General features: G+C 34.9%; 1 long non-coding RNA gene across 2 annotated transcripts; it reads left to right on the top strand.

Moving 5' to 3' along the window:
- The first annotated feature begins 150 nt into the window (after window positions 1-150).
- LOC106678536 (uncharacterized) lies at window positions 151-8,569 on the top strand. 2 transcript variants are annotated; one of them, XR_010843792.1, is made up of 4 exons: window positions 151-225; window positions 293-390; window positions 8,248-8,316; window positions 8,480-8,569. It is a non-coding gene; the product is annotated as an uncharacterized lncRNA (long non-coding RNA). The 2 variants fall into 2 exon arrangements; XR_001342785.2 differs by lacking the exons at window positions 8,248-8,316; window positions 8,480-8,569 and adding exons at window positions 493-626; window positions 6,492-6,613.
- The last annotated feature ends 4,897 nt before the right edge of the window (window positions 8,570-13,466 follow it).

Genomic DNA, 13,466 nt, shown 5'->3' with positions numbered 1-13,466 from the left:
TGACCTTGTCAGAATAGCCTCTATAATATTTTTTAAAAATTGATGCGGTTTTAAAATTGTATTTAAGGTATGATAATTTATTAATAATATTGTTATTTGTTTTAAATTGTTAAAAATCATACGTTTAATAAAAGCTGTTTGTGATAGATTGTCCTTGAGGATGGCCGAATGGACCAGAACGTCGGACTTATAAAAAAATATAAATTGTTTTGAAACTACAATTGGGTAAAAGTTATTCTATTTAAACAATACTTTAAGTTCGTCACTTATTTTATGATGATCACATTTTCAGTTCATTGGAGGCGAGAGAAGATGTCACCGAATCTGAAAAATGTAACTGCTTCTCCTCTGGACTCTAGCACAACCAAAATTGATGTACCAATTAGCAAGGTTAATGTTATACCACCATTTATGCCGTGAACTGTAGAATCAATATCTATCCAAGACCCTTGGATATAATTTAAACATTAACCAATAATATAGTCTTCACAGGATCCTAGGATGCTGCGGAATGAATCATAAATAGCATTGAAAGGATACTTGTAGAGATTGATCTGGCTACAAACAATTATGGAATCCATGTTGGATAAAGGAAAGGGAATTCTATCCAAGCACCAGAGGCGGAGGTACTACTAAAAGTTACGATATTCCGTGGAATTGTGGTGTAACATGAGCTTGAATTAATTTATATGATATGATATAGAGACTAAACCATAACTATTTACAAGGTTCTAAGAGAATAATTTAAATGCATTAATATGTTTTTAACTCAGATTTTTACCGCATGCGCTACTGAGCTCACTTGGATCTCTTATGTCCTAATAGTAGATTTTTTTTATCTTTCTTTTACCCCCTTCTCCTTCTCTATTCTTTTCTAATTTTTTCCTTACCTACGTTATTAGTTATGTTCGCCACATTTTATTATTGTTATGTTTTCTATTCAGACAAAACAAAACACATGGTTAGCAGTAGAAACGCGAGCAATTTCGGTGATGTAGATATAGGAGGAAATACGTTTGAACAGGTGGATAGGTTTAAGTATTCAGGTTCTACGGTAACTAGAAAAACGAAATTGATAAGGAAATGAAAGCTAGGTTGCAGGCGGGAAATGCTTGTTATTTTTCAATTTAGAAACTGCTCAGCTCGCGCCTTCTATTGAAAAATTTGAAAATTAAATACTTAAAAATTATATAATTTCAAAGTTGTATTAAGGTGAGGTAAATTATAAATAATAATGTTAAGTATTTTGAAATGTTTGTAGGATCATACATATAATAAAAGCTGTTTTGTAGTAGATTGTCCCTGAAGATGGCCGGATTGGCCGAAAGGTCGGACTTATAAGAGAAATAAAAGATTTTGGGACTATAATGGATAGAATTTAAATTATTTATTTTTAAAAATTAAAATTCATATTTCCTTATAATCCGCTCCTACCTCACTGATAGAACCTTTAAAGTGAATCATAACCTAGCCTACTCGTCTCTCTTTTCTCAGTCCGCCGGTATTCCTCAAGGTAGTATCTTAGGTCCCATTCTTTATACGGTTTATACAGCTGACATCCCAACCCACCCTAACACAGTGCTAACAACATACGCTGATGACACATGTATACTTTCTGTAAACAACGACCCAACTAATGCATCACAAACACTACAGGCACACATAACATCTATTAAAGAATGGGGTAAAAACTGGAGAATCAAAATAAATCCTGACAAATCCCACCGGATCCCCTTTACTCTCCGTCGTAAACCTCTGCCCTCCTGCCCTACAGTATCCTTTCTAGATACACCACTAACGCCTGTTGAACAGATTCGATACTTAGGACTCCATCTTGACAAGAGACTTACTTGGAATCCACACACAAGACTGAAACGACAAGGAACTGCTCGTAGATTCCGATTGCTACAACACTTACTTGACAAACGCTCTAAACTTCCCATTCACTACAAAAAATTAGTATACACTACAATAATCAGACCAATTTGGACATATGGAATTGAGCTCTGGGGCTCCACCAAACCATCAAATTCTTCCCGCATCCAATCGTTACAATCCAAAATCCTACGTAAAATCCTTGATGCTCCATATTACGTCACAAATAAACTCATTCACAAAGACCTTAACCTCCCATTCGTTACAGAATTGCCCCAAAACAGATATGCGTCTTTTCATTCCAAACTCCTTAACCATCCTAACCCATTAATTCTTAATCTTTCATCCTTAACAATCCCTGATAATCCTCCGAGGCGTCTGAAAAGAAGATGGCCACGAGACCTTCTAGTTTAAATTAATGTTTGAAGTACCACCAATGGGTAATTTGAAGTACCACTAGTGGGTGGTTCCTTCCCAAGATTTTCAAGTGTATATGAAACATACTACATATTTACCTATTGTATTATTTTGTACAGTTGTAAATTACAATAAATAAACAATAAAAAAAAAAATTAGAATTTACAAAACTATTATCCTTCCCACTGTTCTTTATGGATGTGAGACCTGGCCTTTTACACTAAAAGATGAACTGCGGAGGAAGGATGAATTAACGGGAGAATTTAGAAGACTACACAACACTGAATTAGGGGACCTACACCCGGTAAATACAATTCAGGTTATAGCATTGCGGTGTATAAGATGGGCGTGTAAGGTTGTAGGGATTAGAACGATCGACATCGAGCCTTCGGGATCGTTAGGCCTTTATTATTATTATGTTTTCTATTCACTTCTTGTGTCTAACTTAACTTTATATTTTCTTTCTTTATTCTAGTATTATATTAACGTGTTTTATTAGTTACATATATTTTCTTTCTATAATATTTTTTCCCTTTTCTTTCCATAATTTTTAAATTATTATTAAATCAAAATATTCATATTTCTTTGTTTCTTTGCATTATATATCTTTAAATTTATATTTCTTTAATTATGTTATTTTACTTACATATTTAATTACCTATATATACGTTTTAATTGTCACTTCTTTTACTTTATTTTCATTAATTATTTATTTATTTATATTTTCTCTTTTATTTATTTTTTTTTCATTAGTTGTTATCTTTTTCTTTATTTTAGCCCTGATGAAGACTATAAATTCTGGCCAAAATGTTGGCACTATTAGATAAGTTTTTCAACTTATTTTATTTTCTGACCGCATCACGATCTTCTCTTTACAAGTATGTTTTAAGTATGAAATCGGTTTACTTTGTAGTAAAACAGACTAATAACACTATGAATCGATACGAAGTAATAGTTAAGGGATAATAGTCTCCTCACTATAAATCTATCTATCTAGACATTATATTAAACTACCACTTTAATTGAAATCCCTTTCAATTCTAATCTATAATATTAATACTTAAGATGAAGGAAAGTCGATACGTAAAGTAGGTTCCGTGCTGTACTAACCATGTCAACGGCAAGGTACAACGATGTTTTCAAAGAAGTCGAAAAGTTCACTAGGTTCCACCGGATCATTGGTATGTCTGCCTTGATCTGTTCCAATAGCAAACTAGATGTATCAACAAAATGGCTCATCGTAAGCCTAATAAGCATCAGTGGAAATTTGGCAATCTTCTCCTTTACGCTTCACTCGATGAAGAAATCGCTAACAAGTATCAGCAATTGGTATTCCTATCTGAAATTAGCTTATTCTAGCTTAGTGCCTTGTTGTATTGTGGTCTCTTGGATCAGAAGTAACAGAAGAGTGGGTCTCTTAAACATAGCCCTGTCAAAGATGAGAGCCGTGGATTTGCAAATGCTATCCCTAGGGAAGGTTCTTCCTCCAGGCAAACCGAGCTGGGTAACAATCTTAATGTATACGCTGGTAGTTGTGGCATTCTTCTTCAAAGCCCCCGCAATGCCTACGTTCTTGAGCTGCATCCAACTCCTCATTCTCTACACACCCTACGTCCTCATAATTTCAATCGAGGACTATATTGACAGAATTGACTCCTTGCTCCACCGTCGGTTCAACGCAATCACTAAGCACCTCCTCCAATATTTTCGAATGGAAGGGAAGAAGGCTGCTATAGTTCTGGAAAAGTTGATCCTCTGCCACAACGACCTATGCAGCTCCTCAGTAGACATCGACGAATACCTTTCGCTTCAAGTAAAGTCAATATTAACTGTATTCCTTTTTTCGTCATTCTGTGAACTTTACGCAGTTTCTATCATCTACAGAGACGATGCTTTGACTTACAAGGGTGCTATCCTGACTGAAAAATGTTTATGGATAACAGTTACTATCATTATAATAACACGGATTTGCCATCAGTTTTCAGCCATCACAACTGAGGTAAAATCTTTCACTCAATAAATATATAAAGATATAAATTCCACAATCAAAGTTAGATCTTTTTTTTATATATTTCATGATTATACTTGTGGAATATAGCGACATTTTATTAATTTTCTTTTCCTTTGGAAAAAAAACAAAACAATCTTATCACTATTTAAATAATTAATTTAGTTATTATTAGCTTACTAATTTAATATATTTTATAAGTGTTAGTTTGAGAATGGTTTATATTAATAATAATACCAACTAGAATGATCCAATTTTCTCTCAACACAAAAACTATCCTTCAAAAAAATTGTTTGTTCTTTTTTTTACTAACCTCAAAGATAATAATAGGTGAAGTCATACTAAGTAACTTCCGATTTTTATCAGACATTCATTTTGCTCTCGTTAAACAGCAAAATTATATTAATTTATTATGTATTTACCATTATTATCTAAAACATTTTCCCATATTCCTGGCAATTTATAAATCACTTCTTAGTGTGTTTGGTTTGGACTGGAAGAAGTTTTCGACAGCTTTCTCTGCTTGCTTGATTTGCTCTTCCGAATTGAAGGTTTTTGTATTCGATACGTTTTGTATGGAACATAAAAGATTGTAGTCTGTCGGAGCAAGATCCAGGGAATAAGATAGATGTGGTAAAACAGACCATGCAAGCTCAAATTTACAACTATACATTATAATACATTCAGTAAATTTGATCTCAGTTATAATGATACAGGCGTGTAGAGAAACTATCCATTGGTAACTATCTAATGATGGTTTTACACTAGCAGTTCTCGTAACCATCATCTTTTTAGGCACCTCGGAGGATTGTCAGGACCTGAAGAGGACGCAAGGTTAGAAACTAGTGGGATAGAGTGGTTAGGGGGCTTATAATGGAAGCAATGACCCAACTCCATATTTCCAGATTGGCCTTATTATAGTCATGTAGATCAGTCTTTAATAATGAGTTTGAAGTTTAGACCGTTTAAATATTAAAGTGGTGTAATAATCGAAATCGACGTGCAGTCTTCTGTAAGGGTTCCAGGTTAATAGTTTTTCCAGATGTAGTCTAAGATAGCGGATCTGTTCGACAGGCGTAAGAGCAACATTATTAGAGTATATTGTAGGGCAGTCGGTAGATTTACGAAGAAGGGTAAAGGTGATTTGATGAGATTTATTTCAATACTCCAATTACACCATTATTCGAGCGCTGTGATATCTGATTGGAGGGTCTGGGATACAATTAATGATTATTAACTGCAAGCACACATGTCATCGGCATACGTGATGAAGATAGTGTTAGGATTGGATGGGATGTCAGCAGTACAGAGGGTGTAGAGGATGGCACCGAGGGTACTACCTTGAGGGACTAGCCATTATTACAACAATATGTCGTTTATTGAGGTTTCTGTCCCCGATACCTGGTTAGGGTAGGAGCCTTTCGACGAACCACTTACCGCGCCCCCGGATATGAAAACATCTGGGTTAAGTTTGCCACATGACCAGAGTCCCCTGGGAAAATTAGATTTGCTAACCTTTAAGTGTTCTAACAAAAATGACAGGTTAGTTTTTCATCTACTCTCGGGCCTAAGGAGGGGGACGCCTACCTCGGGAGCGTTCGGTCACCGATGGCCAATGAGAAAGGAGATTCAAAAATAAGGTAACGCCCTAAAAGGGAAGTGGGAGAAAAGACAGAGGAAATCTGGATCAGAAAAAGGAACAGTTAACAGGAAGGTTTAGACGAGACAGGACCAGGCTTGAGAGAGCAGCAGGAACGGAGCAAGATGCACTTCGACCAGACGAAGTCGTAAGAAGGACCACCAGACCTGGACATCCCTTTATCATAGTTATAAATTGTAAATAAATAGTTACTCTCTTTAAGTAGTTTATATACTATTATATAACCCAATAGACCACCCCTTATTATATTATATAATTAATGGTAATAAAATTTTATAAATATAAAGGTATTTAACTGGTAAACTGGTAAACACACTAATAGCCTTTGGAAAAGAATCCAATCATAGTTTTTTAGGACTCGATATATAATTAATTAATTAACTTATTTTGGGATAATTGCCTTCAGCGATTATACTGGCATCCCGATCTCATTAGATGTCAAGGTAGTACATAGCAATATATAGTAAAGGAAAGTATTGTGATCGTGAAAAATTTCGAATTTGAGTTTTTGACGGAAATACATGTTTTGAGGTCCCCTGATTCCAAAAAATGCTTTATGGCCTGTGTGTTTCTGAACTTCCTAGCTCAAAAACGAAACGTTGTACTAAAGTGTAATTACATATTGAAGGCGGAATGTGACAGAATTAAATCGACCGACGGTAAGTGCCACTTTATAGAAACAATTTTTCACATTTTTTTTTTCGAAGATTAGCTTTAAGGATTGTGGTCATTGATCATGAGATCATTAATGGTCTCTTTCCTTAAAGTACCTTTCATTTTAATGGGTAGCAAGGGCCTTGCGAATATCATTTTCGATTCATCCTCACACCTTCTGCCTTCCTTCCAATCCAATACCCTTTCATCCTTCTGGACTGTTCCTTCCACTCTTCCTCAGTCCTTTTCCCCCCTCGTCTCTCCTTCTTTCCCACAATAACCCCAACCTCTTTTAGTTTCTTCCCAAAAAGCTCTCTATTCAAGCAGCCTTCACCCCTGATTTTTAGTTTACCCAGTCCCTCTTTCACTTGTTTTACATATCCCCCTATACTTTTATAGCTGCAGACTTTTTTTTATTTAGTCTTTCATTTTTCATTCTTACCATGTGCCCGTCAGAAATCTCAGTTTCCTTGTCCTGATGACTGTTTGCAGGTCTTCCAAATTCCTATATAGTTTCTCATTGCCCTTATGCGTTATTTTGGCTCCGCGAATCCTCCTCAAGATTTTCCTCTCAATCTTCAGGACCTTCCCCAGGCTCGGAAGGCTGACAGTTTCCATACCATACAGTATCACTACCCTATCTACGGTACTGTCGTGTCTTATTTTAGCGGACAAATGTTTCCTGTTGTAGACGTTTCTGGTGGCTCAGTTCAGCCTTTCCACTTTGGCTATTCTTTCTTCTATGGATGCCTTATCCGAACTGTTGCTACAGATTATATCTCCAAGGTATTTATATTTTTTGGTTCCTTTTACCTGCCCATAATCCGTGTTTCACACCCTTGCTAAAGCTCGCATACGTCGTCATAATTTCTGACTTTTCATACGAGATCTGTAGGCTTGTTTTCTCGGCATTTTCTTTCAGGGTGTTTTATAGTTTCCTCCTCTGTCTCCGCCAGCAGGGCCTGATCGACTGCAAAAGCCAGGCACTTAACTTTCACATTGTCCCTATTTGATCCTATTACTGCACCTGCCTCGATCTTTTACGTGAAAATTCTCATAATTTTGTCAAGTACTACATTAAGCAGTATCAGGCCGTCGCTTTTCCTCAGCACCGTGTTTATTTGGAATAATTTACCCATAAGTCCATGGAATTTTATATTTGAATTGGTTGTCCGAGTCAGTTTTATCTTTCATTTTGATTTTTTTTTTTTTTAAATAAACAGTAATCATTGTTAAAAATAATATATACAATAATAATACAAAATATTAAAGAATTTTATGTTTAACTGAAGGAGTAAAAAGGAAAAGTAGATAAATATGATTCGAATGAAAAATGCCGAGACTGCACGATCAAGAAATACGAACTTTTATAGCAGCAGAAAAATAAAAATTTTTTGTTCATAAATTTTCTTTTTTCTGGTCTATATACATATGTATATATATATATATATTTTTTTTTTTTTTTGCGAAAATCACAAAAATATCTATAACTTTAACGCAAGCTCTGTCCGATACTTTAGCACTCGATAGTTTTTGTTCATCGAACAATGGTAGTTCATTCATTTAAACATACATAGATTAATTATTATTGTTTACATTTTTTAATGAAACTTTAATTCTCAATTGTTTGCAGGCCGAAAAATTTAACATACTTTTGTACCAATTTATGATTGAGGATAAAACAAATACTATTTCAAATAATGTAAGTACGTTTATTACTTATGCATCTAATTGATTTATGTTGAATAAAATAATTTAAAAGTAAATAAATTACGTATCTCTTCAATATGTTATGTATTTTCTATGATTTATTTTGTAATTCTATTTAAAATTTAAAAGCAATGGTTTATTATTATTTTTTACAGTCAAAGCTAAAACTTCACATAGCGATGAACAGGGAAGCAGTTTTTACAGCTAGTGGATTCTTAAGATTGGATTATTCACTCATTCATTCAGTAAGTATTTTGTAATATACGAAAATACAGATGGCAGTTCTAGATAGTACAGAATGATGATTCATAAAATGTTAAACTGTATGTTATGTAGAATTTATACCTGTTTTAGTGATTTTCGAAAAAGAAAAAGAAAAAAAAAAAAAGACCAGGGTAGGCTAAAATGATGACTATTCGTTTTTGAACTGGCTGATCACAGGTACACAAACCATTTTGCCTTAGTCTCGCGAAATGGTCTGAGTGTCTGTTAACAGTCCAGCTCAAAACCGAAAGATGAGTTGTTTTGCTCTTTTTAGAGTTTAAAATTTAGATTTCTAAAAGGGTTGTCATTGTTTAATATATTTAATCTATCAATACTATTGACTTAATTTATGCCTCTATTTTTTCTATAGTTACCTCTAGTTTAATTAAAGAAAGCAACGTAATAAATCAATTAATATTGATAATAATGAGAGCTGAACTGGCCCTACACCATGCACAAGCCGCTTCTACCACCATTGTAACTGCTGTCAAGAAGGATGGCATCAGAGTTAACCCAGCTAAGACGGATGCCATCATAATGTCTTTCCAGAAGGGCAAGAAGAGCAGGCTACCCCAGCGGTTCGTCGTGGATGGCGAGGTTCGGAACATCTCCGACAACATCCTCTACCTGGGCGAGACTCTCGACAGGTACCTCACCTTCTCCAGCCAGGCCAGGAAGAGACTAAAGCTGGCCCGGCAGACTTCGCATAGGCTCTACCACTTGCTTCTACTTCACAACAGATCGCGCTACGCCTGAAACTCAAGATATACAAGCCCATCATACGTCCGACGCTGATCCATGGTGCACGACTCATGCGACAGCTCTACAAGAATACGATCTCCAAACTGCAGTGTTTCCAGAACTGTCTCCTGAGGCGATTAGTCAGAGGAACTTCACTCCAGCGGGCCAGGAACACAGTAATATGTGAGGAGCTCCAACTCCCGTCTGTGCCAGAATTCATAGGCCGTAGGCACATCAAATTCTTTGATGGGCTGAAAGCTTGTATCAACCCTCTATTCCGTGAGATCACCCCTCCACCAAGACCTGGGAGGTGGCAAAGCACTGTCCCCCTGGTCGACGTCCTCGCCTTGGGAGGGACTTCTGGCTCTGCAGCCTGAAGTCATCACTTCAACACCACCACAACAGGAATAGCCCTTCCCTATTTCTAGTGACCATCCAGGCAAACATATGCCATCATTGTTGACACCGCTTTCAGCGGACCCTGTAGTCATTCTTATAATGCCATTCCGGCAAAACAAGATAATCAAATAGCCGGTTTATGTACATATCATTTTTCTGTTGTATATATTTGTAAATGCTTATTTCTTTGTTCCAGGAGGTAAGAAAAAACAATCAATTAATAAAACAAAACCCCACTACTCAGACACTGTTAAACACATAACTTTATTTCAAATAGGGGTTTTGAAAAAAAAAATCGATTAATTAATATCAATAAAGTCCTTTTATGACAAGGACTTTTGGAGCCAAGTATGACAAGGTTACTATTACGGCTTATACCAACGATATAGCCATCTACAGTAGTTCAATGAATGCAGAGGCTGCTCTACAGTAGGCTGTTTCCGTACAGCTAAGATACTGGAATGGCTGAATATTACAGTCAATACCAAGAAGACTGACATAGTTTACTTCAAAGTGTAAAGACGGACCACATACATACGACACTCGAACTACTAATTTAGACAGAATCTATATCGAGGAGGCATATCAATTTGACAGCCTCTAGAATAGTATGAGTTCATTATTCAGGACATTGGCACCAGGACGACCACAGATGGCACACAGATTCAGACTCGCCTGAGGTTTACTAACTTACTGAGTATAGACATTACGAAATCTGGTGAGCCCATCAGGCAACAGATTCAATTCATTTTCCAATTTTCAGGCGGATTCCTTTTCTCATTCCAGTCTTACAATGCATTTGATATGCAGTATAAGAGACATCACCCACTACATTACATTAAATTACTAATTACATACCCCCTATATATCAAACTCTATAGACTCATGGGGCTTAGAAGAAAAAAAATCTGCTATAATGAGTCTCTTCCATATCCAGCAATAGCCTCTATCCCCTTCACGTTCGTTCTCCACAATCTTCTTGTTCCATGAACTTCTTTGATAAAGAACTTCTTAGGTATCAAAACGTCCTCTATTCCTCCCACCAGCTCTGCCTATCATAGTTTGCCTTCCTTGACAAGATCCAGGTTATTGAAGATAGAATTTCCCGGTTACTGAGTCTCCTCTATTCTTCGGTTCCTCTGCAGAATTTTGTCAAATATATAATACATTAAGTATACTAGTCGAATAAGTATTTTATGGAACACTGTATTGGTTATTCATCTACGGGCAATATTGGTTTCCCTTCGTCGTATTTCATTTTAATTTTTATCTCCAAGTAAATAAAGTTATCAACGCTTTCGAATCTAAATTAGCTTCGAATAGTTTCTTGTTTTTTATTTCCTCTTCTTTCTATTTCCATTTAATTAATGTTTCCTACATTGGTAGTAAGGACAAAGGCTATCGCTTCCATTGAAAGGAAAGCTCCCTTTAGCATCATCTAAAATCTATGATGCCGAGCTCGCCTTACCGAGGATTTTGACATGATTTTTAGATAGATTTCCACAGAACTGGATTCACGAGTTCCTAACGGCAGTTAAAGCCATTAACTAACCACTCCTGTACCCAAACTGAACTCTTCCAAGATGTCAAATTCACTTTTTACTGTACACTTTGATCCTTTCGTGGTAATTTTTAAAAGACAAATATTCTTGTTTATACTCATCTCCTTGAACTCATATACTCATATTCTTGAAGGTTGGCTGATGGCAGTAGAAAGCAAGAGACCGGGTAAATTGGTTGTCTGTTGTGGATGCCCGAGTTCTTATAGTACAAGAGCCTAAGAAGAGAAAAAAGGCAGTTATCTCACCCCAATTTTTAAATAATAAGGGAATAAAAAATGGTGGGCGTTTCAAAGGGATAAAAAAAACTAATTTTTAATTCGGAGCTCTATATCTTAAAAACTACAACAACACTAGAAAATCTAAGAGAACATTATTTAAAGAAGAGTAAATTTGCTGAAATATTATCTCTAAAAGAGCTGTTTATGTTAAATAGTTTTCGAGATATAGCTTTCTAAAAAGCAACATTTCATAAATATGTTGTATGGAACGTACTGAAAGATCAATAGTTAGTGAATATATTTTGAAAAATTTATATCTCAAAAACCATTTGACGTACAGATGTCTATTAGCACTCAAATTAAAGTTAGTTTAATGAGCTCTAATATAGTTTATGATGTTTATCTTCGTAGGAGTATTATTTTACATGAAATTTGATAAAATAAATTGATTTAAAGTTGTTCGGACAAATTTTCATTTGCCAAATTCATATTCACATGTGAATATCATAAAAACTACTACTCCTACAAAGATAAACATTATTGACTAGTAGTAAATTTAACTAGTTTTAATATCAACGAATCAGTGGCAGGCATGAATGGTTTGGGGTGCCTATAGACGTGCTAAGAGAGGCTCAACAGTCAGTTCTCTTAGACACTGCACGCATAGTGAGAACATTTTTAAATATTTGAAAAAAAAAAAAATAATAAATAAATAAATCGACAAAAATATGAAGGTGGTTGGACTTCTAGGTCCGAATACTCAACCTGCAATAGCCAGAACAACCGACCATAATAATAATACAATAAAATAGATAAGTACACATGGATTAATGGGCTAAATAATAATAAGAAAAGTGAAGTAAATTAAATGTTGAACACAATCATACCTATACACAATATTTACTTACTGCTTAGGATATCCTGAAACAACCCCTATCACCCACATGTGGATGGCATGATAGGACTCCAGGAAACCAATACTTCTCTTCCAACCGTCTCATTGAGAGCCAATGGAGCCCATTAGAATCACAGGCACTCAGGATATAAGTAAAGAAACTAGCTATAGCTAGAATTCCAATAGTCTGTTTACAACAGGTACTACCTCAGAGGAGGATTGTAAGAATAAATGTAGATGGATAGGAATTGCACAAGGTTCAGGATAATGAGTAAGGTTTTGATGGAAGTTTAAGAATTTGTATGGTATGAGATCAAGAACAAAATGGATGTTGAGGTCTTGTTTGTAACATAATATAGAGCATCGACTATTGTGCAAAGGACTTCAGACATCTGATGCCAGTTCAATAACATTGTGTTTTAACTTCCTATTAACTGTTCTAAACCATAATTTTACGTAGTTGAAGCAGTATTCTCAGGAAATATTTTAACGAAAAATAGATTTCATATGCATTATTAATATTTTTTTGTATCTTCAAATTTGATAAGAAATTGAAAAAGTCCCAATAGAAGAAATGCTAAGAATTAGATCCCTTATAAATTAGTAAAGTCTACTATAATAAGGAAAGTAACCATAAGCTAGGATATAAAACTAATATAATATAAATCTGACCAGTATTAGCAAACATTTTAACTTAAGAACGATTTAAACGCGACATGCTTATAAGATAGAAAGAAGATCTTATATACAGAAAAGTTGGCCACCGCTGGTATATATAATATTAATTGTTCGTATATATAAATGTACATTTATAAAAAAAAATTTTCCTTTCATGCCTCAACACTGGTTAAGCTGAAATTACAATGAGAACTGAACAGCCATTGCTTCAGGTATATTTTTAAGTTAGATCAAAAAAAAATCTACAAATAAAATTTTTATTAATTTTAACAATAACTTGAAAAATTTGATGGACATAAATAAATATACATCATAGATTCAATAAATAAATATTATTTCAATTTCTTGAGACAAGGTAATTATTTATTAAATAAATCAAAAATTT

The sequence above is a fragment of the Halyomorpha halys genome, unplaced genomic scaffold, assembly GCF_000696795.3.
Source record: "Halyomorpha halys isolate HHAL.00 unplaced genomic scaffold, Hhal_1.1 Scaffold146.1, whole genome shotgun sequence".
In the NCBI taxonomy this organism is placed as follows: domain Eukaryota; kingdom Metazoa; phylum Arthropoda; class Insecta; order Hemiptera; family Pentatomidae; genus Halyomorpha; species Halyomorpha halys.
This window is presented reverse-complemented; position numbering and strand designations above follow the sequence as displayed.